Genomic DNA, 9,479 nt, shown 5'->3' with positions numbered 1-9,479 from the left:
GGCTACAACTAACTAGCTTACTAGACTACCACTAGCTTAGACTAACTAGACTACTACTAGCTACTACTAAGGCTACTACTTAGGCTGCAACTAGACTACTCACTATAGAACATACTACTAGACTACACTACTAGAGACTAACACTACTAGACTACTACTAGGCTACTACTAGGCTGACTAACTAGCGACTGCAACTAGACTACTACTAGACTACTACTAGACTACCACTAGGCTACAACTAGACTACTACTAGACTACTACTAGACTACTACTAGGCTACTACTAGACTACTACTAGACTACTACTAGACTACTACCAGACTACTACCAGACTACTACTAGACTACTACCAGACTACTACTAGACTACTACTAGACTACTACCAGACTACTACTAGACTACTACCAGACTACTACTAGACTACTACTAGACTACTACTACTTAATATTCACATGGAAAAGTCCACAGACCCACTCCAAAAGTCTTTCGGAGCCATCATTGACTCAGTGGGTTTTATCCAACATGTCTCCGGACCTAGTCACTGCCACAGTCATACTCTGGGCCTAGTTTTGTCCCGTGGAATAAATGTTGTGGATCTTAATGTTTTTCCTCATAATCCTGGACTATCGGACCACCATTTTATTACGTTTGCAATCGCAACAAATAATCTGCTCAGACCCCAACCAAGGATCATCAAAAGTCGTGCTATAAATTCTCGGACAACCCAAAGATTCCTAGATGCCCTTTCAGACTCCCTCCGCCTACCCAAGGACATCAGAGTACAAAAATCAGTTAACCACCTAACTGAGGAACTCAATTCAACCTTGCGCAATACCCTAGATGCAGTCGTACCACTAAAAACAAAAAAACATTTGTCAGAAGAAACTAGCTCCCTGGTATACAGAAAATACCTGAGCTCTGAAGCAAGCTTCCAGAAGATTGGAACGGAAATGGCGCTACACCAAACTGGAAGTCTTTTGACTAGCTTGTATCGTGTTGTATCGAAGAGTCCTCACTGCTGCTCGATCATCCTATTTTTCCAACTTAATTGAGGAAAATAAGAACAATTCTAAATTTATTTTTGATATTGTCGCAAAGCTAACTAAAAAGCAGCATTCCCCAAGAGAGGATGGCTTTCACTTCAGCAGTGATAAATTCCTGAACTTCTTTGATCAAAAGATCATGATCATTAGAAAGAAAATTACGGACTCCTCTTTAAATCTGCGAATTCCTCCAAAGCTCAGTTGTCCTGAGTCTACACAACTCTGCCAGGACCTAAGATCAAGGGAGACACTCAAGTTTTATAGTACTATATCTCTTGACACATTGATGAAAATAATCATGGCCTCTAAACCTTTAAGCTGCATCCTGGACCCTATTCCAACTAAACTACTGAAAGAGCTGCTTCCTGTGCTTGGCCCTCCTATGTTGAACATAATAAACAGCTCTCTATCCACCTGATGTGTACCAAACTCACGAAAAGTAGCAGTAATAAAGCCTCTCTTGAAAAAGCCAAACCTTGACCCAGAAAATATAAAAACCATCGGCCTATATCGAATCTCCCATTCCTCTCAAAAAAAAATTGAAAAACCTGTTGCGCAGCAACTCACTGCCTTCCGGAAGACAAACAATGTATACGAAACGCTTCAGTCTGGTTTTAGACCCCATCATAGCACTGAGACTGCACTTGTGAAGGTGGTAAATTACTAGACTACTACTAAACTACTACTAGGCTGCTAGACTACTACTAGACTACTACCAGGCTACTACTAGACTACTTCTAGACTACTACTAGACTACTACTAGACTACTACGCATGTTTTGGGGTATCTTTTGTGCATACAAAACGTTTATAAAGGCCTCCTGGGCTGTTGATTTAATCTGTGTGTCCTTCTGCTAGCTTCTCATATGGTACCTTATTGGTCTAAAGTAGTGCACTATATCGGGAATAAGGAACATAGCCCTAGTGTTCATATAGCTAAAGATCCTCCGTATCCAATCTGTCAGTCCCATCATCACTGCTCATTTTAATTGGGACTTTTTCTGTCAAAACTAATAAAGTGATATAAACAGGAAAAGGTTTCTAAGGCAGAGGAATGGTTTGTGTCCCAAATGGCTCCCTGTTCCCTATTGCTACTATTGGCCATGGGCCCTTTAAGGGTACCACACTATGTAGGGAATAGTGTGAGCCTCAAGCAAAGTCATCCTCCGTGTGAAATATTTATTTTCTATGTGTGATGCACCACCCTATAGACCCTGGAACCATCTCAGATTAAATTATGGAACACATAAACAACATACACATACACACACATACACACACACGCATACACACACACACACACACACACACACACACACACACACACACACACACACACACACAACACTGTAAAGACATACACACTGTATCACAATCAGTCTCACTACAATTTGATGAATTGAGCACCTAAACAACATGTTGGTTATTTTTGTGTTCAATCCAAATGGCACCTCTATTCCCTATATAGGGCAACTCCTTTTGATAAAGAGCCCATAGGGATGTGTTCCATTTGGGAAGCCAGTCCTTGTTCTATTTCTGTCCCTCGGCTGCAGGCTACAGGACTGCTACCTCATCATGTGCAGTCAAGGATCAACATTAAATATGTTGTTTTTTTACAGAGACAAAGTACTTACTGTACATAACTCTCTCATTTGATCCATCCGTAGAGTCTGTAGTGAGTAGCCAACAGTTGGGTTGGGTCGTTCCACCTTTTCGCTGACTTTTGTCGTTCAGTTTCATACAAAAGCCTCGAGATTTTTGACCACTCAGACCAGTAGATAATAGATACCAGGCCAGTATGACCCCTCAGACCAGTAGAATAATAGATACCAGGCCAGTATGACCCCCCAGACCCAGTAGATAATAGATACCAGGCCAGTATGACCCACTCAGACCCAGTGATAATAGATACCGGCAGTAAATGACCTCCCTCAGACCAGTAGATAATAGATACCAGGCAGTATGACCCCATCAGACCCAGTAGATAGTATTACCCAGGCCAGTATGACCCCCCCGTCGACCCAGTAGATATAGATACCAGGCCAGTATGACCCCCTCAGACCAGTAGGATAATAGATCCAGGCCAGTATGACCCCCTCAGACCCGGCTAGATAAGATACAGGCCAGTATGACTTCCCGCCAACCCAGTAGATATTACCAGCCATGTATGAACCCCACTCAGACCTAGATAATAGATACCAGGCCAGTATGACCCATCAGACCCAGTGGATATAGATACCAGGCAGTATGACCCCCCTCAGACCCAGTAGATATATAGATACCAGGCCAGTATGACTTCCCCCAGACCCAGTAGATAATAGATACCAGGCCAGTATGACCCCCCCAGACCCAGTAGATAATAGATACAGGCCAGTATGACCCCCCCCCCCAGACCCAGTAAATAATAGATACCAGGCCAGTTGAACCCCCCCAGACCCAGTAGATAATAGATACCAGACCAGTATACCCCCCCCCCCCCAGACCCAGTAGATAGATACCAGGCCAGTTATGACCCCCCCCAGACCCAGTAATTAGATACCAGGCCAGTATGACCCCCTCAGACCCAGTAGATAATAGATACCAGGCCAGTATGACCCCCACCCCCCAGACCCAGTAGATAATAGATACCAGGCCAGTATGACCCCCCCCCCCCCCCCCCCAGACCCAGTAGATAGATTACCAGGCCAGTATGGACCCCCCCAGACCCAGAGTATAATAGATACCAGCCATCGTAGTGGCATAACAATCCAACATGTCTTTGTGATTGAGCCTTTAATGTACCTTTGCATCCTTGAGGAGCCTTGAGGAGGATGCCAGGAGCTCCAGGCAGTCGTCCAGTCTATAGACCAGCGTTAGGCCCCAAATGGCATTCTATTACCTATGTAGTGCACTACTCTAAAAGGGTTAGGTCCAGAGTTCCACTGTATTGATCTCTACTGGTAATAGACCCTGTAGAGGAGAGGAGACGAGAGGAGAGGAGACCAGGGGGGTTTGTGTGATAGGCTAGTGGGCCCGTCAGGGACCATCAGGGACCATTATGATCATCCAGGAAACTGGTGCGACCAACGGCCATGTCTTTGATGCTGGTAGCCGGGATATATTTGATATGCAACATCAGAAGCATGGATTTGTCATCGCGGTATTAGAAGGTTGGGATCATGTTAAGAGCGGGGTTAAAATGCCATGTGATGGTTGGATGGAAATCTGGTTTCAAAGATGAGAGAAAGAAGTGTTGGGTTTCATTACTGAGGTTTGCCGCTGGGATTCTATTGAATAGAGGTGGGGAAGGTGAAGAGATGGAGACCAGGAGAATAACATTCAATATACAGTATTCTTTTTAAAATCCAGTTTAATATATTAAAGTCTCAGTATTTAGACTTGTTTTGTTCCACTGGAGGACACAATACCGTCTCCCTGTATTTTTGGCTTCTTATATCTAGTTTGGTTTAGTTCAAATCTCTATTTCAATACAAGTTCACAAAGCTCAACTAGGAGAATTAAGTCCTGAGAATATGGGAGATGATTTTCACATTTATTTTCTTTTGACGCTGCCGCTGCATATAACATAGATGGATGTGAATCCTTGGTCTTTAGTGACCTGGTTTATGTGTCTCATTCCATTCATACCTGTTCAAAAGTAAGAAAAGTGTCTCAGCCCTAAGCTTAGTTTATAAGACGATAGAAAAACTATTATTCTCTTCTGTATACTACACAGTCTAGCTTGTATACTACACAGTCTAGCTTGTATACTACACAGTCTAGCTTGTATACTACACAGTCTAGCTTGTATACTACCACAGTTCAAGCTTTGTATACTACACAATCTAGCTTGTATACTACACAGTCTAGCTTGTATACTACACAGTCTAGCTTGTATACTACACAGTCTAGCTTGTATGCCCTTTAGTAGGCTAGCTACAAAACAATATAAACCCAGCAGTATACCTTCAGTTCATAAGACTATGGAAATATAAGACTAGCCAAACACTGTTATTCTGTACTGTAGACCTATACTTTACCCAGTATTGGAAACACGTACTGTAGACCTATACTTTACCCAGTATTGGAAACACTGTTATTCTGTACTGTAGGCCTATACTTTACCCAGTAGTGTGTGTCCTTTAGTAGCTACAAAACAAAAAGCTTTTCGAGTGAACTTTTGTTAGAGGACAAACATCGTCATCGTTCCCCCAAGAGAGAGACAGTTCTTCATCCATCACACACACACACACGCTTCATCCATCACACACACTCGGTTTTTGGGGTTGCGGTTCTGTGGTCCCCGAGCCTCTTCCTAAGCGGATGTAATGTGACGACACTGCAGATTCTATTACCAGCTAAAAATAGTTATTTCCTATAATATCCTCATAAGGATCTGACCCTTTTTTAAATGTTCACCTAAAATGACATACCCAAATCTAACTGCCTGTAGCTCAGGACCTGAAGCAATGATATGCATATTCTTGATACCATTTGAAAGGAAACACTTTGAAGTTTGTGGAAAAGGGCAATTAATGTAGGAGAATAAAACACATTAGATCTGGTAAAGATACAACACAGAAAAAAACATGCGTTATTTATTTATTTTTTAATCATCATCTTTGAAATGCAAGATAAAGGCCATAATGTATTATTCCAGCCCAGGTGCAATTTAGATGTTGGCCACTAGATGGCAGCAGTGTATGTGCAAAGTTTTAGACTGATCCAATGAACTGTTGCATATCTGTTCAAAATGTTGTATCAAGACTGCCCAAATATGCCTATTTAGTTTATTAATACATTTTCAAGTTCGTAATTGTGCACTCTCCTCAAACAATAGCATGGTATTTTTTCACTGTAATAGCTACTGTAAATTGGACAGTTAGATTAACAATAATTGAAGCTTTCTGCCCATATCAGATATGTCTATGTCCTMMGAACTTTTTGGTTACTTACATCATGCTAATCACATTAGCCTACGTTAGCGCAACCATCCTGCGGGGGGGACACCGATCCCGAAGAGTGATGCATAGCTACGACTAGGTCCCAAATGGCACCCTATTACCTACAGTTGAAGTCGGAAGTTTACATACACCTTAGCCAAATACATTTAAACTCAGCCTTTCACAATTCCTGACATTTAATCCTAGTAAAAATTACCTGTTTTAGGTCAGTTTGGATCACCACTTCATTTTAAGAATGTGAAATGTCAGAACAATAGTCGAGAGAATGATTTATTTAAGCTTTTATTTCTTTCATCACATTCCCAGTGGGTCAGAAGTTTACATACACTCAATTAGTATTTGGTAGCATTGCCTATAAATTGTTTAACTTGGGTCAAACGTTTCAGGTAGCCTTCCACAAGCTTCCCACAATAAGTTGGGTGAATTTTGGCCCATTCCTCCTGACAGAGCTGGTGACCCTGATCAGTTGTAGGCCCCTTGCTCGCACATGCTTTTTCAGTTTGCGCCACACATTTTCTATAGGATTGAGGTCAGGGCTTTGTGATGGCCACTCCAATACCTTGACTTTGTTGTCCTTAAGCCATTTTGCCACAACTTTGGAAGTATGCTTGGGGTCATTGTCCATTTGGAAGACCCATTTGCAACCAAGCTTTAACTTCCTGACAGATGTCTTGATGTTGCTTCAATATGTCCACAATAATTTTCCATCCTCATGATACCATCTATTTTGTGAAGTGCACCAGTCTCTCCTGCAGCAAAGCACCCCCACAACATGATGCTGCCACCCCCGTACTTCACAATTGGGATGATGTTCTTCGGCTTGCAAGCCTCCCCTTTTTCCTCCAAACATAACAATGGTCATTTTGGCCAAACAGTTCTATTTTTGTTTCATCAGACCAGAGGACATTTCTCCAAAAAGTACGATCTTTATCCCCATGTGCAGTTGCAAACCGTAGTCTGGCTTTTTGATGGCGGTTTTGGAGCAGTGGCTTCTTCCTTGCTGAGCGGCCTTTCAGGTTATGTTAATATAGGACTCGTTTTACTGTGTATATAGATACTTTTGTACCTGTTTCCTCCAGCATCTTCACAAGGTCCTTTGCTGCTGTTCTGGGATTCATTTGCACTTTTCGCACCAAAGTACGTTCATCTCTAGGAGACAGAACGTGTCTCCTTCCTGAGCGGTATGGCGGCTGTGTGGTCCCATGGTGTTTATACTTGCGTACTATTGTTTGTACAGATTAACATGGTACCTTCAGGCGTTTGAAAATTGCTCTCAAGGATGAACCAGACGTGTGGAGGTCTACAATTCTCTTTCTGAGGTCTTGACTGATTTATTTGATTTTCCCATGATGTCAAGCAAAGAGGCAGTGAGTTTGAAGGTAGGCCTTGGAATACATCCACAGGTACACATCCAATAGGCTAATTGACATCATTTGAGTCAATCAGAAGCTTCTAAAGCCATGACATAATTTTCTGGAATTTTCCAAGCTGTTTAAAGGCACGGTCATCTTAGTGTATGTAAACTTCTGACCCACTGGAATTGTGATACAGGCAATTATAAGTSAAATAATCTGTCTGTAAACAATTGTTTGAAAAATTACTTACAATTGTTTGAAAAATGTCATGCACAAAGTAGATGTCCTAACCGACTTGCCAAAACTATAGTTTGTTAACAAGAAATTTGTTGAGTGGTTGAAAAACTAGTTTTAATAATGACTCCAACCTAAGTGTATGTAAACTTCCGACTTCAACTCTACTGTATATAGTGCAATACCTTCGCTCTGGTTAAAAGAAGTGCACTATATAGGGAATAGGGTTCTGGTTAAAAGTAGTGCACTATATAGGGTATAGGGTTCTGGTTAAAAGTAGTGCACTATATAGGGAATAGGGTTCTGGTTAAAAGTAGTGCACTATATAGGGAATAGGGTTCTGGTTAAAAGTAGTGCACTATATAGGGAATAGGGTGTCATTTGGGATGCAAGCCTACGTTTCTTCTTCTTCACATTTCTCTGAGAACCTCTCAACAGGAAGAGATAAATACATTAAGACGTCAGGACTCTTTTCACCTCTTCTAAACTCAACAAAGAAGAGAGAGTGCAAGACTAGGGAGTGTGGGAGGACGAAAGTAGTGGTCGTGTCTGAAAAGGCCCCCTATTCACTACTGTGCACTACTTTTGATGAGGACCTATAGGGCTTTGGTTCAAAGTAGTGCACTACATACAGAGAGAATAGGGGGCCATTTAAAAACGCAGACTAGAGGGGGAAGATTTTTGACAGGAATCCAACGGAGCGACTTATCCAGAGAAATTAGGCAGAAACTCTCCAAACTCTGCCTCATTGTCAGGGAAGAAGCCTACTGAATCCTCTTTGGATAATGTTGTATCATCCCAGCTAATATTTAATTCTGTCAACTCAACTGAGTTAGAGGGGTAGCATGAGGATCAGAGTATAATATAATATAACTGAAAATAACTTTTGAAATAAATTAGGCCTGTGGTGTGAAAAGACACCCTATTCCGCAATACTTTAGACAAGAGCAGTCAACAGTAGTGCCCCATAGAGGGAATATTGTGCCATAGTGCCCTATAGAGGGAATAGGGTGCCATAGTGCCCTACAGAGGGAATAGGGTTCCATTTCAGACCTAACCCTGTACTTATTTCATTTTTTGATCCAAGAAACACAACTGCACAGTCACCTGTTTAGTTCAGTCAGCTTCGCTGGCAAAGAGTCAGTAGAGTCACACAAGTCATTGCATTTTCAACTCATTTAATAGATTTTTTGAACACTTACAATCAGGGGATCTTAGAATACCCATCAGGGGGAGGATCTTAGAACACCCATCAGGGGGAGGATCTTAGAACACCCATCAGGGGGAGGATCTTAGAATACCCATCAGGGGGAGGATCTTAGAACACCCATCAGGGGGAGGATCACACCTACGCCGTCATGGATTAAAATCCTGCAGCGCACACAAGGTCCCCCTGCTCAAGCAGGCGCATGTCCAGGCCCGTCTGAAAGTTTGCCAATGACCATCTGGATGATCCAGAGGAGGAATGGGAGAAGGTCATGTGGTCTGATGATTCAAAAAATAGAGCTTTTTGGTCTAAACTCCACTCGCCGTGTTTGAGGAAGAAGAAGGATGAGTACAACCCAAGAACACCATCCCAACCGTGAAGCATGGAGGTGGAAACATCATTTCTTGGGTGCTTTTCTGCAAAGGGGACAGGACGACTGCACCGTATTGAGGGGAGGATGGATGGGCCATGTATTGCGAGATCTTAGCCAACAACCTCCTCCTCAGTAAGAGCATTGATGATGGGTCGTGGCTGGGTCTTCCAGCATGACAACGACCCGAAACACACAGCCAGGGCAACTAAGGAGTGGCTCCGTAAGAAGTATCTCAAGGTCCTGGAGTGGCCTAGCAGTCTCCAGACCTGAACCCAATAGAAAATCTTTGGAGGGAGCTGAAAGTCCGTATTGCCAGCGACAGCCCG

Source organism: Salvelinus sp. IW2-2015, unplaced genomic scaffold (genome assembly GCF_002910315.2).
Source record: "Salvelinus sp. IW2-2015 unplaced genomic scaffold, ASM291031v2 Un_scaffold2375, whole genome shotgun sequence".
In the NCBI taxonomy this organism is placed as follows: Eukaryota; Metazoa; Chordata; class Actinopteri; order Salmoniformes; family Salmonidae; genus Salvelinus; species Salvelinus sp. IW2-2015.
Note: the sequence above shows the minus strand (reverse complement) of the source record.